Source organism: Puma concolor, chromosome B3 (assembly GCF_028749965.1).
Source record: "Puma concolor isolate L17-30 chromosome B3, mPumCon1.1.hap2, whole genome shotgun sequence".
In the NCBI taxonomy this organism is placed as follows: Eukaryota; Metazoa; Chordata; class Mammalia; order Carnivora; family Felidae; genus Puma; species Puma concolor.
In genome coordinates, this window is record NC_141672.1 from 10,749,662 (window position 1) to 10,770,450 (window position 20,789).

Consider the following 20,789-nt stretch of genomic DNA (forward strand, 5'->3'; position numbering starts at 1 on the left):
CTACCTTTAAGAGTGCCTTCCTTGGGGATCTGTAGGTTCAGGATCCTGTCGGGAGGGGGTCTCCTGTGGATCCTCACCAAATATTAGCTGAAGGTGCTATGATTGGAAGGCAGCAAAGGAGGACAGCTGTAAGGACGATGGATGTGGTTGGGGCATCAGTTAGGGATTATAGCGTCACCTATGGTGTGGGATCCTGGCCGGTGCGCTCAGGAGACAGAGCCCCATGGGAAGTTGGGGTCATCTGCACACGAGCGGGAGGAATTAATTTAGGCAAAGACCCCAAAGCACAGGACTCAGAGAATTCCTCTTGGCCACTCCTCTGTCTCGGGCAGGTAGAAAAGTTTCTTGGGATCATGGCATCCACCCCCTCCCCTGCAAGCTTGGGGGGCCCTTGGGGCTCATGGGCCCTTGTATGTGTGTCCATTGCCTCTGCACCTTCGTATCATTGCTCACGTGCCTCTGTCTTCTAGATGATGAGCATTAGCAAGCAGGAAGTGAGGATTCCTCGTCTCTCCATCCCTAGGGTCTCACACTAGTGAACGGAAGAGGGAATGGAGGAAAGAGGAGGCCAGCACGGGTCTCCCGTGTGCCCAAGGTCAAACGGCTCTGTTGAGGGTATCAGGGCGGCCAGAAGGAGCTGGTGGCAGGTTACAGGAGGAAGTTCGATGACGGAGCCCCGTTCTTCTACTCTCTGTGGGTACGGCTCTCTGTTCTCCTTCTGCCCTCCCAACAGCCAACCAGTAGGTGCCATTATCCCCAGCACACAGATGAGACAGCCGAGGCTTGAGGAGCTCGGGGTCTGACCCAGGGTCGCACACAACAAGCCATTGGAACTGGCCATGTGACTGCAAGGCCCTACCCTTCCACACTGCTCCGTGCTACCTTCCTGCACGGGAGTTTCCGAGTGTGTCCCATGAAACCAGTCATTTCGTGCAGGGAGATAAGGGGGCTGAACTGACATGCACGGTCATAGCATGAGACGAGCTCCTCTGGGTGGCTCCTGGAGGCCCTCGTCACCGGCCCAGAAGCCACCGCTGGAATCTGCTTTGTAAAGACGTTCCCTTGTGAGCGTGTTCTCACCATACAGAGAGGCCCGCTTGAGACCATGAGAATCACTCGCCTAACTCAAGAATGCTTGTCTACGGAGGACCGGCCCAGGGATCTCCGGGCCACAGGCCAGTCACCTGCAAGACAGAATCTCAGAACGGGTCCATCTGTCCAGTAACCTCATCGGGACCTGAGAATGGGGAGGCCCAGACAGGACATGACTGCGGCCAGCGGGTGGTTCAGCAGCAGGGTCGGGTCTATGATTCAGGACGCCGGACCCTCGTTCCCTCACATGTGTGGTACCAATGCTCATCATCTGCCGGGGGGTCCCTACCTCCTCTGGCTACCCGGAAGTGGATGGCGTTAGCCCAGGGCTTTCACCTGTTAGAACAGAGGAGCAGAGGTCGGAACCCACCCTGAGGTCACAGGGCAGCCTTGAGATAGGTCCCCAGACTCACATCTTCGCGTTGGGTTCTGGGAACATTTAATGTTAAAATGTTTATGGTCGGGGAACATTGGGCCTGGCCATTTTTCACAAGGCCCCAAAGCTGTTTGGAAGGTGCCCTGCGTCTCCTTCAGCGCAAGAAAACTTCGCCTTCGTGGTTAAAACCTTTCCAGAATGTTCGGTGACCTCAACTCACAGGAGTGAAAAGGAAGCTCCTTCACTGCGTCCCACCCATATGCTGTGACTGTGCCGGCACCCCACCTACCCTACTCTGTCCTCCAGCTCCCCAGAAAGCAGGCTATTCTTTAGCCTTACGGAGGAGGGGCCAGCGGCTGGAGGCGTCAGGTGACCCACCCGTGTCACCTGGCCAGGCTCAGGTAGAAATGTCGGCCCCACCTCTGACCTCCAGCTTTTCCAGCTCATCATGCTGGTTTCCAACAGACCAATCCCTAAGTCTGGTGGTCGGAGAGGAGATTCCCTGACCCAAAAATGCTAGAGACGTTCTCTTCGGTTGCTAGAAAGGAAAGGGCGCTAGAAATGTGTCCCCAAGGTTCCTGGTGAAAAGGGGACGCGTCGGCATTCCTGGGGACGGGGCTGGCAGGCCTGCCCCAGCGGTCCCGGCGCATATCCAGGCCCCCCATCCGCTGCTCTGGGCCATGAGGAGCCCCCATCGCGGAGCCGCCCAGGAAGGCAGGGGCTCTGGAGGGAAGGGAAGGGTCTTCAGGCGCAGACCCCACACCTGTGACACACGTGCGTTTCCCCGCCTTGGCCTTCAACGCCTCCCCCCCATGGGGGGCGGGGCCCGCAGAGGAGAGCTCAGGGCCCCCCCGAGCAGAAATGGGGTGGTGGGGCTGGAGCTGCAGGAATGTGGGAAGGTCTCTGTGTGTGGACTTCAATAAAGAAGCGTTTGTAAAATCGTCCGGCCCAGGGCTTGGCACACACAGGGGATTAGCAACAAATACGAATTTCGGGGACTTGGGTCCAGGAATCAGGTCGCAGGGGGCGCGCCCCACCCGGCCAGCTGGGCCCAGGTGCCTGGGGTGCACCTCTGGCCTATTCTGGGCTAAATCCTCGAGCCGCAAAGAAGCATTGTGTGGAGAGAAGCCCCCGGCTGCAGTTGCTAATAAGCAGGGGGGTGGAGGGATCCACTTAGCTGGCGGTGGCCCTTCTGATAAAGCAAGGGGGTGTGCAAAGAGCCCCTCGGTCTGTTGGTGGTCTGGGCCAGCTCCCACCCCTGGGCCTGTAGAGAACAGAGCAGTACCCTTTGCTAATTAGCTACCTTCCAGGGGATTCCCTCCTCCAATTTGGGGATTTGGGGCGGGGAGGGGGACAGCCCGGTGCTGCTAATTGGTATCGTCCCAACAACCCGAGATTAAGTCTGGGGATTACGTTAAGGAGGTGAGGAGGTAATACCCAAAATAAACACGAGTGCCCTTCCTAAGTGCATTCTTGCCAGCGGGTTAAATAGCCCAGCCCCTGGAGCCTGTTCCTGAAAGATTTAAATACTAATTCAGGGGAGGGGGGGTGGGTGGGTGGAAATCGTAGTAGATTTCTACCGATTCTGACTTCTTCTGACATCTTTTAAAGGCTTCGTTTCTGCGCTGTTTGATTCCCTTTGACGATTGTCAAGTTAAGTTTACTAAAAACTGGAGAAGACTTTGTTCCAGGGTGGGGGGATGGAGGGGGGGGGGCGCTGGATTAGAAACACGAGCTGGTCCCCAGCTTGTCCATCTGCCCTGGCATCGTTTTATTTCTGCGTTTCTGAAAGGCTCCGAGTAATCAGTTCCAGAGGACGGGCGGGGGGGAACCTTGGCAAAGGGGCCTCCCTCTTGGCTATCACTTAGGGTATTTTATGCAGCTAATGGAGCTGTGATAGAGCCCAAAATGTGGGCACTGGGAAACCCAGGGGCCCACCTGAATTTCAGCTCGGATGTGCGCCCTCCCCCTGAGAGGAGCTCTCTGGAGGCCCTCGGGGGAGGCGTTCACGTTCAGGTTTCTAAGCTAAGAGTTTTGCATGAATGTTCTTGCTCCGAAAGAAGAAGAGGTCTTGAGAACCGGCCGGGAACAGTGCTGGGTGCTGGGCTCTGTCCACGCACTCACTCCCTCATTTAACCCCAACCTGGTGACAAAAGGTCTAGCACCGTCCCCATTTCCCGGACGAGATAACTGAGGCTCACAGGTGGCTCACAGGTGTCTGTCACTTGCCCACAGGCGGTCAGTGGCAGTGCCCCGCGCTCCACCACAGGGGGCAGGCCAGAGAAGAAATTCTCTCCCGGTTGGCACGTCTCCTGAACGCATTCCATGCTGCTCCGTGCCTCGTCCTTGGGGTGGCTGGGCTGGATCCGAACAGCTGTGGACATGAAGCGTCCCAAGGCAGAGTCCCAGAATGATGGAGGCACCAGCCCCATCCGCATCGCAACCACTCCCCTCCCCCCAAGTGGTCAGCTGGCCTCCAGTTCTCTAGTGACAAGCGTCTCATCTGTCCCTAAAGCAGGCACACCATCCGAGGATAGCTCTGGCCGATGGAAGCTTTTCCTGAGCCGAGCTGTAAGTCTGGTAGGTTCTCCCCTCCTTCAGGAAGGTGCTGCCCCCCAGGCCCATGGAGACACACGACTAGACTGTCTCTCTCTCCTGCAGAAATAAAGAGATCGTTCCCAAGCGTCCCTCAAACACACGTCCAATTTTACACTTTTCCTTCAATCCGACGACTGCAGAAAACTGAGAAGAGACTAGGCTTTTCTGTGTAACTCACTTGAAAACCCCACTGAAGCGATCCTAAGTGTTCTCCCCTCCCCCAGCACGGGGTCCCCAAGGACAGAAGAATACGGACACGATTGATGGCCACCTTTGGATACACTGCAGTTAAGAGGTTTGCCCTGGGCCCGGAGGCTGAAGCCTAGGCACCTAGTTCCAGCCCTGCCTCCCACTGTCCGTGACCCTGGACCAGTGACTTCCCCTCTCTGGAACCCTAAGAAGCGGCATTAAGTATCCCCTCTCATGGGGCCAGGAGGGTCCAGTGACAGAAGTCTTGAATGGCCAAGGACTGCACCGAAGTCGTAAGTCTTGTCGTCTGCTTGGAAGCTTGGAATTTCCGAGATCATCAGATCACTAGCCCAGGGTGATGCCTAGCTTGTCTCTATTTGTCCAGGAAATGAATAAAAGAATACACAGCTGACCCTTAAAGAACACGCGTGGATTTAAACGGAGCAGGTCTTCTGACTTGCACGTGTGTTTTCCAGTAAGCGCGTCAGAAACGTGTTTGGAGATCTGCGACAATCTGAAAAAAGCAGATGAACCGCGTAGCCAAGAAACGACAAAAAACCCCCGGACAGGTTACGTATTGCTGTCGGAATACGGAATATAAACATACACAGTACGTGTTGATGGAGTGTTGGTGCTTCGGTAAGACTTCCAGACAAGAGTAGGCTATTCGTAGTTTAATCCGGGGGAGTCAGAAGTTATACTCGCGTTTTCCGCTCCATGGGGGTTTGGCGCCCTAACCCCTGAGTTGTTCCACCGTCTACACGTCCTGCCCCGAAAACCAGGAAACAATCGCAGGTTAGTTGAGTGAGTTTGAGCGGCAAATCTGTGTCCTTAATGAATATACTTTGCCTCCCTAAGACCTCAGTTTGCACATCCTGATAATGGGTAGATGTTGCCACGTCGAAGCATTAGGAGAGGCGCTGGGGGAGAGGCAAAGGAGAGGTGCAAACCAGATCATTTCTGGCTGTCCTCGCTCCCCTCCTCTTTCTCATCCCTGTTTTATGTCACAGCTGCTGGGACATAAAATTCAACGGATTTTTTTTTTTTTTTATTAGCGCTTAGCAAAGAGGCGAGAGGCAGCCTTGCAGAAACACCACAACCAGAACATTGTGGCTCTTGCAGATCTGAGGCCACGTATGTGTCTCTGCGTTCTCCGTGGAAATAATCGTTTTCCAAGTGGCTGTTCCTCAGGTAACCCGATGTTGACTGCAATAATGCAATTTTCATATCGAAATGTTGTTCTAGAGGGAGGGTGTCTATTTCACTTAGGCTTGTTGAAACCCAATCTACAGGAAAGGACGTTCTAACAGAATTGGAGGTTAAATTTCATTTGCTGATTTAATAAAAACTAACAGGATGGATTTGGGGATATTTCATTAATCTTTCTTTCCTTTCAGTGCAAAGGAAATTAAGTTCACTGTAGTTCAAATTGTGTTTCACTCATACAAGAGGCTGCCAATGTCCACTTTCTCTCTGGCAAGTTAAAACCTAATTAGTCACAGAAAATTCTTCCCTGACCCTGTCACCGTGAGCAGGAAAGCGCCGAGCAGCAGGCGTGGAGGCGCCCGCACGCGTGCACACGCGCGTGATCACGTCCACACACGCGCGTACGCCCCCGTCACCCTCTGCCGCGTCTGGTTTTTATCGTCAGTGGCTTTTACGCTCTGGGTGTGACGACATTCCTAAAAAAGTATTGACGGGACGTGAGGTTTGCCAGTGCTCCACGCCAAGGTTTCATCACGCGACCATCAGACCATCCCTAGACGTGTTTTGTTTCACCGGCAGAATGGGCGGGGACCCTTTCGGAATGGAAAAAGAATACCTTATTCCGTTCGAGGCACCCTTTTCAGCTTTTCCACGTGAACTCTGGGTTTTTACTCCACTGAATAAATTGCAGGGGGAGATACGGGAGGCAGTGAGGGTCCGAGAGGAGAAGGCGTAAGCCCCAGACTTGGGGTCCACAGAGCCCCGGCTCTGTGGACCATTCGCTGTGTGACTTTGGGTAAGTGACTTGACTTCTCTGAGCCTGGATTTTCTCTGCTGGAAAATGAGAATCAATAGTCCTTTGTCTACCTACCTCAGAGAGAGAGATGGGAGGGTCCACACTGGCCCTTCAGGGTTTGGCCTCCCGGCCACCCTCAGAGTGGTGAACTCTTGAGAACCCCAAACCCCTTTCTGTCTTCATCACGGCGCTCTCTCTGTCTCCTGCATGCAGCTCTGATTATACGACATGGACCGCTGTCTGCTGACCGTCCCACGTATGAGTTCTAGGAAGGTGGGAACGCTCTCTGTGCCCCACTGTCACCCAGCCCCCAGACCTATGGCTGGGACCTGGGAGACTCCCAACAGGCGTTTCATGAATGAGTAAATGGTGTCCACGGGAACGCTTCTTTTTTTTTTTTTTAATGGAGAGCCATTTTCATTTTATTTTTTATTTTTATTTATTTTGAGATAGAGAGAGTGTGTGTGAACAGGGGAGAGGCAGAGAGAGAGAGAGAGAGAGAGAGGGAGAGAGAGAAAATCCCAAGCGGGGCTGGAACTCATGAACCGTGGGATCATGACCCGAGTCGAAGTCGGACGCTTAACCGACTGAGACACCCAGGCGACCCAGGAGCTCACTTTTAAAACTAGGATGTATTGAAGTGATGTCATAGTCGCCGCCCAGGGACATAATTATAGACATGCGATGTATTTATGGCGAATTGGCATAGAGTATTTCTTGGTGGTCTGGGGTTGGCAGCCTTGAGAGCTCCTGGAACTTTAGCGACAAGGTGGATACATTCAAAGCTTTTAAGCGTCTCTTCTCCAGGTAGGGTGGCGTTCTTCGCATTGACAAGAAAGATTCCGAGGTAGAAACCATCGCCGCTTGAGGGGACAGCATTTCTTTCCTGCAAAAGGTCTTTGTAGTAATGTAGAAAGTGCCCCACGCCCTGGACGTTTTAGAATCCCATCCAGGACGGGGTTGGGGAGCGGGGTGGACCCGGGTCTACGTAGCAGTTTCTGGGCTTGTCACACAAGCCTTCTCGAGGGGTGTGCAGCGGACGGAAAAGTGGGAAGGCCAAGTCCCACCTTAACTTCTGCTTCTGCCTTATGACCCACATGGTCTAGGCAGCTTGTTAGCACCTCCTGAGCCTCAGTTTGCTCATCTGTAAACTGGGGATAATAATAATGCCGGCCTTGGGGCTGAATGGGGATTATGGGAGATAAGGTGTGAGAAATTCCTCCACCTCATCAAAGCAGGTCTTTGGAAGGCTCACCCTGCGGCACAAATCTGCTGAGCCCCTGGTCCCGGCGGGAGTTCTGATCCAAACAGTCAGGCGGACCAGTTGGACTGGGCTCCCTCTAGCCTCGTCCCAGCCACTCACACCCAGAGTGACCTGGTGCCACTCCGCCTGATAACTGGTCGTCGGTGTACCTACCAGTGGGGAGGAGGACAGACTGTGAGCACAGCCACCCAGGGGGGACATTTTGCCTCCTTCCTTCGTGCTTGGGAGCGTTTCCGTTCTGCCTCTTGCATCATTCAGGATAAATGTTATAGTTGAGGCACTGGAGGTGAGCTGGGGACCCAGGGCCGCTGTGAACAGCCCTGGATTTTTCTCCTTATTTAAAAAGTGAGCCTAAACATCCTTGTCCCATGTGTGTCCCACGAGGTCACACTGGAGGGATAAAATGGAGCAACACGGATGAAAGTGAAACCAGGCTGCCCCAGGCACATTAAGAGTTTGGCTCCTTAGCTGTCCTTCTGGGGGCCGGCTGTGCTGCGCGAGGCTCAGGGGTCGCGTGGGTTTGGAGCCAGCAAAGTGCCCATGACTGACTGTGTGCTGTCCACTTCCTCTTACCAAGAGTGAAGGCAAGAAGAAACCTGAGTTGCAGGGCTTTGAACTTGGTCTTGAAAGGAGGAGGGGAGTTGGTTGCACCAGGAAGATGGAGAAGGCTGTTCTAGGAGCAGGTGATGGGCAGGCTCCTGGCTAGAGTGGTCAGGAAGCCTGCTCAGAGGAGGTGTGGCTGCAGCTGGACTTAGAAGGGCAGAGAAAGTCCTCCCAGAGATAAGGTTTGGCCTGGCCCTGCTGGGAGAAGGTTTGGGGCTGCAGACGGGGTCAAGGCAGAGGAAGCCGGGGTCTACTGGAGGCTTCTCACAGCACAGGCTGGTTGCCCAGGAGGGTTTGTCCAAGGAGATACAGGTCTCTTCCTCTCCTTCCAGCCTCAACTCGAGCCCCTACTTCTGCGTACCTGCCCCCTTGACCGTTACCGCCTCTGAGAGGTGGAGAGGCTGAGGCTCTGAGAGGCCAAATGTTGTCTCAGGGTCGCAGTAGTAACTCTGGCTTTGGAATCCAAAGTACCCGAGCCTGGGCCTTTCCCTTCCACACTGCCGAGCTGTCCTCCCTGCCCCCCAACCCCGGGCAAGAGGGGACCCGCTGGAGGGTCCTCAGGGTTCAGGCAGGACGAGTCTGAATGGATGGGCCATAGACCCCCAAGCCCTAACCAGAGACGGTCCACATGTGTCTTATTGCTGAGGTCTCTTCTTTGAGACAAACTGAGCCCCAGGACTTGTCTATGGACCCACAGTGAGGTGAAGCGGGCAGAGACTCCCAGGCCAGTGTTCCTTGGAATTGACTTGCGTGTGTGCCCCTCTTAGACGTGGGAGGGACACTCCAGGCAGAGGCTCCTCATCCGTCCCCTCCAGCCCACTTCCCACCCTTGTCCAGACCCCATCCTGCCACCCCGACGGCCAAGGGAAAGAATGAATGAACGAGGTCAAGAGAGCAGACGAAGGGCCAGGAGGTTGAGGAGATGCGGGTCAGAGCTGTGACGAGGAGAGTCAGAGCGGAGCCAGCCGGTCACTAGGGATGACGAGACAAAGTGCATCCCCCACTCCTCCTGGTCCCAGAGCCATAGAGCCCCATGGACCTCAGCATCCTTCTCAACCCAGGGCACCAGCAACAAACGACCCGGCACCTTTGTGCAGTTTGGTGTATGCCAGGCACCATTGTGAGCCATTGAACTTGTACATGCACCTATGTGCCAAACGCTGAGTCGGGCCCCATGATAATCCCCATTTCATGGAGCAGGACTGAGGAGTCCAAAGCCCCAGGACATTAAGCGCGTTGCCCAATGCGACCAGGAGCGCGTGACAGGCCCGGGACCTGGTCACGGGCGTTTGGGCTCCAGGGTCTTGTCTCCTGACCACTTCTCCAGTGGCCTCATCGAGCCAGCAAGTGACAGGAAATGCACTGGTCGTACTTGGACATGCTCTTCCCTTACTAGGTTTTGTGTTTCCCTGCCACCCACCTGCGTCCTCTCTCCGCAGTATAAGCTTTCTAGGGGTTGACGTGTCCCACAGGCTGCGTGTGGGCCCCCAACAGTCTGCCTCTTTCATGGCTGAGCCTCTGGGCCTAGGAAATCACCGGGGAGGACTCCGGGCCCCTGCTGGGCATGAAACAGAGGCCAGCCCGACCGTCCTTGTCAGGGCCTTGCCAAGCGCACCAAGTCAGGAGAAGACGTATACCTCTTCCGGCCAGGTTAGCGATCAGCCTCACACCCTCTTACCGCTGCATCTCTGGCTAAACCCTTCCCTCCAGTCCTCCTCCCCACGTCCCCGTTTCTGGCAAGGAGGGAGCCACGCTCCTCAACACGGGGGGCCACGAGATCCCCCTCCTTTCTTCTACCCCATGTTGAGGGTATGACTTCTGTTTGTCCCAGGCATCTAGTGACAATTCAAACCCTTCTGCTGGGATTCCCAAAGGTCCTTGAGTAGAGTGTCTTGCCACAACACCCACCCCCTCACCACCCTGCCCTGGATTCCTCTTTCATGGAGCTTCCTCCAGGAAGTCCTCTGGAATGCCCCCCAGACCTCCATCTTGCATACATCCTGGTGTCTGTAACACACATGGAGTAATGTCTGTGCCACGTCGGTTGGAGAGCCGGCCCTGACTGTGAACTGGGGAGGTCAGGAGCCTCCTCTTATCCTTGGCTGTGCCCCATGGGGAAGGGTGCAACCCACCTTTGTTCAGCGAACGAATAAATGAATGAATTCCATCGGGGCCCAAAGGGATCGCATTTCGAGCCCACCTGGGCTCACCTGTGCACCCTCCTAGCAGGGCTGGGGCAGGGGCCCCGATGCATCACTGTCACCTTCTCATTGCCCCATCAGACACAAAGCCTCGGAGTGGCGTGGGGGGGGGGAGAGGGGGCTCTCCCGGGACACAGCATGACCTGGCTTGACCAGCTGGCCCACTGACGGCACACGTTTACGGAACCGCCTGGCCGAGACAACAAGAATGCCACGGATCGGAGCCGCCAGGGCGACTCGGACAAGGAACGGGGGAGTCGCTCGCCTGTGTCTGCCGAAGGACACGCTGCTGGGGAAGGTATTAGCATTCCAGCCACCCTCCAGATTTGATTATAGCTGATAACAATCACAGAGGAGTTGCTTTGCCAGCGACAGCAACGCCAGGAGCGGCCTAATTCAATAGTCTGAGGCCGGAGCGTTGTTTATCTATCTCAGGTACGGCCAGGGCCCACGCGGGAAGGAAGGGCGCTCTGGTCTACGAGACAGACGCTCTTTTTATTAAAGAACGGGACCAAAGGGCCCTGGCACCGCTGGGGACAGGGTTCAGACCCCGTCAGCACATTCCTGGCCGGCTGCTGGGGAAGGCGGGCTTCTCCCCAGGGACAGCCACTTTCTCCTCGGTTCTTGCTTTCACTTTTGGGGAGGGTGGTCCTCCATCCTGCTGGTTCCCCGCACGACCTGCCCCCGCGGCGACCTCCGCAAAGGCCAGCCAACACACTCACGCGGTTGCCACGGGGGTCCCGGGAGCGGATAGGAACCTCGCTTGGCTGTTCCTGCCTCTCTCAGCGGGGAGACTCGGCCAAGGTCACGGAGCCAAGGTCACAGAGTCAGTGCGTGGAGAGTCAGGTTAAGGGCACGCACCAAGATGCTGAAACAGCGTGAAGGGCACGGCTGATTCCCTACCTACGGGCTCTCGTCCGCCACCAAGTTCATTTGAAAATGTGACCCCCTCTGCAAAGCCTTCCCTGCCCTTCTAGGCTGTACCCGCTCACCCCTCGGCCCTGCCATCCCAGCCCCAAGTCATAAATGTCTCAACGGGAGCCCCTGGCTACTTCTCTTGGACGGGACTCTCCCTGCCCTGCCCTCCCTGTGGGCCGCGTTCTTGTTTGCTGGGGGTCCCAGTGACCACACCCTGTGAAGTCACGAGCAGCCGAGGCCGGCCCAGGTTGACCCCCAGTTGGACCAGAGTCAGGTGAGCCCTTTGAGTTTTGCTGTGGCTTCAGGCTGGGACAGCTGTCCCCGCCACCTCTGCACGAGGCCTCATGGACGTTCCCGGCCAGAGTGCCCACCCTCCCAGGTTCGAATGGGATGCTGGAAGGCGGGGCAGGGGGCATTGAGGTCAAGACCACCCCCCGCTTCCACGTGCCGGACTGCCACTTGGTGACTCCTGTAGATTCGCCCAGGTGGGCCAGGACCCAACAAGCTGGACATAGCCTTGGGGCGGGGGGGGGCGGGGAGGGTGGGGAGAAGTACCAGCCTTTATTAAGTACCTGCTGTATACTCTTCACTCTGTGCTCACGTCTATGGAGTGACACACCCTGTGTGGACAGGGGGGACAGACAGACGCAGCTGCAGGAAAAGTGGTTGCTGGAAAGTAGTTTGTTGGTCTCGAAGATTTCTGCCTCCTTCAAGGGTCTAACATGCAAGCTTCAAAACACCTTAAAGGAGAATGTTGAAAATATCAGGGTCAAAACGTGATGAATATTATAGTAATTTCACCTCTTTTAATGATGTGTCAACGGAGTTTTAGAAGAGAAAACTGGGGGGAACATGTCTTTATTTTGGTACGTTCATATGCTGAGGGCAAACAGAATGAATAAAAACCTAGAGGTTTAGGGGCACCTGGGTGGCTCAGTTGTTGGGCGTCTGACTTCAACTTGGGCTCAGGCCATGGTCTCACGGTTCGTGGGTTCGAGCCCCGCATCGGGCTCTGTGCTGACAGGTCAGAGCCCGGAGCCTGCTTCCGATTCTGCGTCTCCCTCTCTCTCTGCCCCTCTCCCACTCGTGCTCTCTCTCTCTTTCAAAAATAAATAAACAGTAAAAATAATTTTTTTAACGTAGAAGTTTATTCGTATGGTGAAAACACGAAATATGAATATGAATACAAAAATATGTAATTTAAAAAAATTTTTTTAAATTAACGTTTATTTAGGGCCGAGAGATGGAGAGACACAGAATCCGAAGCAGGCTCCAGGCTCCGAGCTGTCAGCACAGAGCCCGACGTGGGGCTCGAACTCACAAACCTCGAGATCATGACCTGAGCCGAAGTCAGACGCTTAACCGACGGAGCCATCCGGGCGCCCCCGAAAATATGTAATTTTTAACAGATAACTTGGTACCAGAAAATTAACCATGGAGCATATCCGCATGTGTTTTTGTACGTACTATCCACACATACCTATATGTGATGTTAAGAATGAAATTTACCAAGAGTTCTTCCGGAAGTCATGTTTCCAGGTATAGAGATTTCTTTTTTTTTTTTTTAATGTTTCAGACATTTTTTTTTAACATTTATTCATTTTTGAGAGTGAGAGAGACAGAGCATGAGCGGGGAAGGGGCAGAGAGAGAGAGAGAGAGACACGGAATCCGAAGCAGGCTCGAGGCTCTGAGCCGTCAGCACAGACCCCGACGCGGGGCTCGAACTCACAGACTGTGAGACCGTGACCCGAGACGAAGTCGGATGCTCAACCGACTGAGCCACCCAGGCGCCCCAGGGTGTAGAGATTTCTAGCACTCTTGGAACACATGCAGATGACCCAGCATAAATGAGAATGAAGCCACAAGTTAGTGAGAAAGGACACCCTAAGAATCCCCTTGGCTTAAGAAGCCTCAAGCTCCATCATACAGGTGCCTCAATGGGTAACCGTGGTTTGGGGGCCTGTTGTGCCCCACCCACTGCTGCCCCCCACAGGTCAGGTCTCAGTCCCAAGAGGGGGATGTCAAGTGCTGGCCAGGGCAGAAAGGGGGGCAGGGAGCCAACAAAGGAAACGAAGGCCAGCTTAACAGAGCAGACTCCATGGAGGCAGGGAGGCCTAGCACAGCCTTCATTCGTCTGCTTGAGCTGCCGTAACAGATCCCACAGATGGGTGGCTTCAACAGCAGACGTTGATTTCCTCACCTTCTGGAGGCTGGACGTCCGAGGTCAAGGTGTTTGCAGAGTTCTTTCCTCCCGAGGCCTCGCTCCTTGGCTTGTAGACGGCCACCTTCTCCGTATATTTGTGTCTGGATCTCTTCTTGTAACGACACCAGTCAGACTGGATCAGGGCCATCCTACCAACCAACCTCGCGCTAACTTAATCACCTCTTTAAAGTCTCCGAATACGGTCGCATTTTGAGGCGCTGGGGTAAGAGCTTCGGCATATAAATTTGGGGGTGCACGCAACTCAGCTCTTACTAATAGCCTTGGAGGACACATAAAGGGTTCCCCGGACTCGGGGTCAGTTGCAGCTCAGCCGTGGTCCTGGGAAGCCCTGTGGTTTCAGTAGGCCACTTCACACCCCTGGGCCTCCACTTTCCCATCTGTGAGATGGCTGTAACGATCCCACCTCGCCTCGCCCACGGGACTGTGGGAGAATCCGAGAGGGGAAGGATGTGAAAGTGCTCTGTGAACCGTGAGGTGCCGTCGGTGTGCCAGGGGGCGATGGGGGCGGGGGCCATCTACACAGGCATTCTCTGAAGCGGGCAGAGTGGGGTTGAGAGCCGGCCGCCTCCCCACTTGCCACACAAGTGTCGCGGGCCGGGCCTGCGTTCTCTGATGCACGAGAAGGTTCTGGAAGGTTCTGAAGGGCTCGCGGAGGCCTTGCCGGAGGCACGGAGGAACGGGATGTCGCGAATCCACCTAGGAGAAAGGGCACCGCTTCCAAATCCCAAGTCCTTCTTGTCCACCCCATCTAGGCCTTTCTCTCGAGTCTGCACGGTTCTGCTTCCCTGGCTGCGTCGGGAATTACCTCTCCTCTGGGCCAGAGACGAAAAAGAATGCGGACTTGTTTCCAGGATTATTAAATTACACACAGCGTATTCTTCCCGAGTGTGTCCCGTCTTAGTGGGGTTTAGAGCTGCGTTCGGGCCAGGCGGGCTCTGGTTACCTCTAATGAGGATAATGACCAGGAGGCTTAACCATAATTCTTCACTGATTCTCTTGTGCCTGGAGAGCCTGTGTTGTTGGCCGACTCGGATGCGGGGGAGACCAACAGAAACTCCCTCTGCCTCCGCTCACGGAGCACTCACCTTGGTCGGCTCGGGGGCCAAGGCCTCCCGCCCGTCCTACTGAAGAGCAGCCCGGTGCTCTCAGGATGCGATTAAACACCAGCTTACACCCCTGGCGGGGGTGGGGATGAAAGTTACAGCAAGAAATAAAAACCCAAACAAAAAAAAAGAAAAACACAATGCAGCTAATTCCATCCTGTCAGCGGTGGATATTAAAGACGATTCTCTGGCAAGGCCAGCGATGTAGAAGCCACAATGGTACTACTGTTAAGGTTTAATCTAATTTTCGGAGAGGTAAGTGAAGCCCCAAGTGCCGGCTGGCAAGGAGGTGCTGGAAGCTTTTCCTCCCCGCAGGCAGTCTGGAGTTTTCCCCAGGCCCTGCTGCGTGGGTTCCCTGCCTCAGTGACCGGAAATGTCCAAACGACAGTAACCCGCCCCCCCCCCCACCTCCCCTGGGGGGGCTGCTCCTTCTCAAACGTCTGCTCGGTGCCTGGCCTTTTCCTAACACAGCCTGCAACCGTCACGCAAGCTGAGAGGTGGGTGTAATCCTCTCCCCTTCAGGGAAGAGGGAACCGGGGCTCAGAGAGGCGGTGTGAATGTGGCGAGGTGGCTCGGGCAACGGGTAACAGCTCGGGACTCAAGCCCGTGTCTTTGCAACTCCGCGACCTTCCTGCGTCTGCGGCCCCTGTTCTCTCCATGCTCTGTTGCCCTCCACGCATCAGGACCTGTGGACTCAGAGGTCTCTTTTGTGGCCCTGGCAGCTCTCCGTAACAGCTGGGACCGTCTCTCGGGAGGCCAGCGACAGGCCAAGCGCTCCGTTTTGCGCAACTCTCCCACCTACACCGTTCACGCCCCCGGAGGGCTTGTTCGCCTACGCTCGCCCCCTCCTCAGCACTCATCATGCCCATCTTCTGATCCAGAACGGGGCTCCGCGTGTCTCAGAGGTGACCTAGTGTTAACTATTGTTCCTTTGTGCCCATTTGACAGGTAGGAAGTGATGAGGCCCGCAGTCGGGCCCAGATCTGATCCAATGTGCAAGCCTCCGCAAATCTGCCCCCCTTGTTCCTATGTCCAGAGGCTCCTCCTACGGGGGGGGGGGGGGGGGCAGCGGTGCAGCCTCGCTCGTAGGACTAGGAAAGTCAGGAAAGAGGGAGGGACAGACGAAGGCACATTACAGCTTGCCAGGCTATGCAGAATACACATCAATACTTTTGGGTTGACAAGGGTCGCCTGTGGTTAACGGCGTGTAGAGCTGTCCCTCGAGGCCTCCTGGAAGTGCCCGCTGGCCCTGCCGCTGGGATGGGGATGTCAAATGGTCAGAGGAGACAAGTGGCCTGGGGAAAAATATTCTGTAACCTTGACTTTTGGGCGTTTCCCGAGCCTTGGGGCATCAGGCAGGAAACACAAGGATCGCAGTCAGACAGGCCTGGATTCAGATCGTAGCTCAGTCGTAAACTTGCTGGGTGACCCCGCACATTTTTCTTACCCTTCTTGGGTCCTGTTTCTTCCTTTGCTACACATACTCCTGATACGCGCACGCACACGCGCGCGCGCGCACACGCACACATCACCACCACCCTCACGCTGACACAAGGTGTGCAGAGCCACGGTGTGTAACTTCCACAATTTACTCTCTCGACAAGGACGCCGGCTTCTGAAAACATGGCTCACGCACCGTCAGGTTTGTGGCTTACAAGGAACTTTCACGTTCATCGCAGGAGAAACGAGTCCTTCGTTTCCTGGAGGAGGAAGTTGAGGCTCGGAGAAGTGACCTCCCCACAGGCCCCCTGGCTAGAACGAGCTTCCCAAAGCACAAATCTGCTGCTGACGCTCTCCGGTTTCAAGGGCCACGGCCCTCGGAGTAAAGATAGAGCGCGTGTGCGCACGTACGTGGCTGTGCGTGTGTGCGCACGAGTGTGCGCCCGCGTGTGCTCGCGGTTACGCGCACACAGACATGGCCGCGAGCACGTATACGTGCCAATGTGGGTGTGCGCGCGTACGTACGTGAAGCGTGGTCCCCGCTCGCGCTCTCGCGTCTCCACGCTCACACCTCCCACGCCAGCCTGACTGAGCCACAGGGAGGCGCCCAACGACTCTGCCTCTTGGCCGCCTTCACGAGCGACCCCGCAGCCGGGAGCGTGGACCCCGGAACCAGACTGCCCGAGTTCAAATTCGATCCGTTACCCTTCTGAGGCCTCCATGGACTCATCTGTAAAATGGGCTTCATGGTACCTGGCCCACGAGGTTTAAACGTCGTGCGCGTAAAGTGTTTGGAATAGCGGATCACACACCGCCGGCGCTGCCTGCGTGTTGAACAAGGAACTGGGTTGGTGCCTCTTCTGTGTTGGAGCAGATCTCCCTGTCCTGCAGGTGCCTATCCTCATGGACCGTGAGATGTGTCTTTTCGTCCCCGGCTGCCAGCACTCGGGGCCTGGGATGTCAGAACTTTCAGGAGGCTCCCTCCAGGGCCCGGCCAGGCTCAGCGGCCAGGACTGTCACTTTAAGGCAGCCCTCTAGGAATCTCTCCGGAGGGCCATAAAAATAATAGCCCTGCTGGTTAAGCCTGTGAAGAGAGAAACTTTGGGGCCCTTGGCTCTCCCATGAAATGATTCCCCCCCCCCCCATGTAAAATTGTTTTTGATTTTTATTGTAAATTTCTCGGGCCTCCCATCCAAAAAGCAGGATCGCGCTCCCCGAACAGCTGAGCCCTGGAGGAATACGGGTTTGGAGAAGCCTGCGCGTCTGCTGCAGCTGCTTGTGTGGGGCTCCCAGGTGTCGTAGCTGCCCCCGACCTGGACAGCATCGACAGCCACCTGACGGCCGAGCGCTCTGGCCGGAGGCGGCAGGGGAGAGGGCCCCGCCTGACCTGGGAAGAGACCCAGCCCCACTCAGCTCCACGGTGGGCCTTCCGAGTTCAGAGCTATCCGGAGCACGTCTGGCTTTGCCTGGAAAGCGTCAGGTGGCCTTATGGGTGAGGCCCGGGAAAGAAGGCTCTCTGTGGAGGCCCGGTGGCAGTGCTGAGCGGGAGCCCGCCTGCACTGACCCCCGAGAGCCAATAGTTAAATTTCAGGGATTTTACGAGCAGTCCGTTTAACAGAGCCACCATTAAAAATCAAATCGTGTAGGGGCGCCTGGGTGGCTCAGTCGATGGAGCGTCCGACTTCGGCTCGGGTCATGATCTCACGGTCCATGAGTTCAAGCCCCACGTCGGGCTCTGGGCTGACAGCTCGGAGCCTGGAGCCCGCTTCGGATTCTGTGTCTCCCTCTTTCTCTGCCCCTCCACTGCTCATGCTATCTCTCTCTGTCTCTCCAAAAAAAAAAAAAAAAAAAAGTGTTAAAAGAAAAAAAAGAAAACCTCAACCAGCATTCCTGGGGGGGGGGGGGAAGTGCCCTCATTCTTAAGTTGCCACCATTGGTTTGGTTACGGCTAGTGGAGATCGCCACAGTGAAAGCTTTCTTTGCGAGTCACCTGGTCGTATGGAATCTAGAGTAAAGAGTGTTGTAGATTATATTAACTTTTATTTTATTTTTTAGTGTTTATTTTTGAGAGAGAGAGAGAGCGCGAGTGAGGGACAGAGAGAGACGGGGACAGAGGATTCGAAGCGGACTCAGCGTTGAGAGGAGCGAGCCCAGCGCGGGGCTCTAACTCCCGCGACGTGAGATCGTGACCTGAACCGAAGTTGGACGCTCCATCGACCGAGCCACCCGGGCACTCCCATTGTATTTATTGTTAACCGTGTGTTACCCACACATCTTTGACATCAGTAAGCTTTAGCGTAAATATTTACTTTATCGTAAATATTTACCTGCCTAAGCTGCTTGGCTTTCCTCCTGGTCCCTTAAGATAAAAGGTGTAGGGAGTGTAGCAGGTGCTTTAAAAGCAAAGAGGTGAAGAAGATCAGCTGCCGTCCACTGAGGGCCCCCTAGACGCGAGCACCACGCCACGCATTCCCCCATTCGACGCCTACGATCGGCGGAGGGAGGTGTCTTAGGCGGGGTTCCCTCGGAAGCAGACCCCGAAATGAGGGACAGAGCGTGTGTTGTTTCTCTGGGAGGTGATCCAGGAAGCACCTGTAGGGAAGCCTATCGAGGTCGGTGTTAGCAAGCCAGCTATCGCGGAAGGAATCGGAACTGGCTCCCGCTAGGGGACCCTGGGAGCCAGGGAAGAACCTGCACCCAGGACTCGCCCGCACGAGAGGCGAGGCTGCTGGGGCATGGACCCATCAGCTTCTGAGTGTCGCCGGTTGAGTGCTACTCTGGGAGAGCGTTAATTCCTTATCTTTGCCTCCCATATTGCAACGTACTGCCCCATTTTTTTTTTTTTTTTTTCTGTGACAACAGAGAGAACCTCACGTCTCTCTGAGAAGGGACCGGGAAAACAGCACAAATTGTCTTCAATGGAAAACTTAGAAGGCAAGGGACAGGTGAGGGAGGCTTTTACAGTCTTTCTAGGACTTGGTCTCTGCCTCTCAGACTCTGGGCTTTTGCCTCTGTTCTTCCTACGTTCTGAGAAGTTCTCCCTTCGTGGTGATGGCTGGCCCACATCCAGCCTGACATCCTCCTGGCTGGAGTTGACTGAGAAGGAAAGGCCAGGGACGCCTGGCTGGCTCAGTCGGGAGAGCGTGCAGCTCCTGATCTCAAGGTCGTGAGTTCAAGCCCCACGTCGGGCTCTGCGCTGACAGTCCAGAGCCTGGAGCCTCCTGCCGATTCTGTGTCTCCCTCTGTCTCTGCCCCTCCCCTGCTCATGCTCTATCTCTTAAAAATAAATAAACATCAAAAAATTAAAAAAAAAAAAAAAAAGGGAAGCATGTGACCCTGAACCTACACTGAATTACCCTGCGTGTTTATTTACTGACCTTCATATCTGTCTCCCTTTATTAGATGATAAGGTGTGTGAGGATGGGGAGGGGGCAGGGATTCTGTCTTTCTTCATTGCTCTTAAGTCTAGCACCTGAAGCGAAGTCTGGCATATAGTAGATGCTCAATAAATATCGGCTGGATGTGTTGACTAATGAAGAGTATTAGTTAACACACTAATGGAAAGGAGCGGGGCTGTAAGGGAGGGGGGGCACCGTGCAGTCCTCTGCACAATTGTATCGCCCACCCCCACAATGACATCACTGTGGTATCTGGGCAACAAATAAGGAGAAACGATGAACACCAAAGGCAAGGCAGGCACCTGAATAAAGCCAGAACATAGCCTATGACCTCGGGGACCAGGAAGGTGTAGAAAACGCTCCAAGTGGGCCGGAAATACTGATAACCATGGACCAGCCCTCTCTGTATCCACCTCTTTAATCCCCCTCGTGGCTCTATTGAGGCACGGACTGTTACCATCATCCCCATTTGATGGACGACAAAACAGAGGTGCAGGGTTTAAAAGCCATGCCCAGAGCCACACTGGGGGAGTTGCTCCCAGACACGTGCTTCTCAAACTGCCACGTCGGTGCAGTGGCTAAGACAGACACGCCTCTAAGCCTCCTGGAACTTAGAGTCTATGGCAGGACTTTTCAGATTTTATTTTATTTTATTTTATTTTATTTTATTTTATTTTATTTTTTAATGTTTTATTTATTTTTGAGACAGAGAGACAGAGCGTGAGCGGGGGAGGTGCAGAGAGAGAGAGAGGGAGACACAGAATCCGAAGCAGGCTCCAGGCTCCGAGCTGTCAGCACGGAGCCCGACGCGGGGCTCGAACTCACAAACCACGAGATCACGACCCGAGCCGAAGCCGGACGCTCAACCGACTGAGCCACCCAGGCGCCCCTAGATTTTAAATGCGCACGTGGGATCTTGGTACGATACACATTCTGGCTCAGGAGGTGTGAGGTGAGGCCTGAGATCCTGCATATCTGACAAGCCCCCAGACCGTGTGGCCGCCCGCGTTCCCTCCGCTGGCAGGGATGGTGGGCTACCTCCCGAGAAGAGGACCTCGTGGAGGGTCACAGATGGCCTGGGCCAGAAGGGGGCTGTGAAGGTGAGCAGAAAGGAGCAGGTCCAAGCAGACTATCTCCTAGACAGGAAGCCACCCGCTGTATTACACTTCGGTATTCAACCGCCCACCCAGGGGACGCTTAGTGTCTGGCCCAGCCTGACCACCTCTTCATACCTCCCCTGTGCCATCACAGAGCCTGGTCCCAGCAGCTTCTTGTGATAAGCCTCTCCCCCTTCCGACGAGCCTCCCCACCCTTGGGATGACGCCCCTTTCCGGGATCCCTTTTCCAGAAGCCCTTTTCTGGCTTCTCAGGGCTGCCGAG

General features: G+C 55.2%; 1 non-coding gene across 1 annotated transcript; it reads left to right on the top strand.

Annotated features, from left to right (window-relative positions):
• Positions 1 to 19,129: 19,129 nt before the first annotated feature.
• TRNAR-CCU (transfer RNA arginine (anticodon CCU)) lies at positions 19,130 to 19,202 on the top strand. The gene has a single exon. It is a non-coding gene; the product is annotated as a tRNA-Arg (tRNA).
• Positions 19,203 to 20,789: the final 1,587 nt, after the last annotated feature.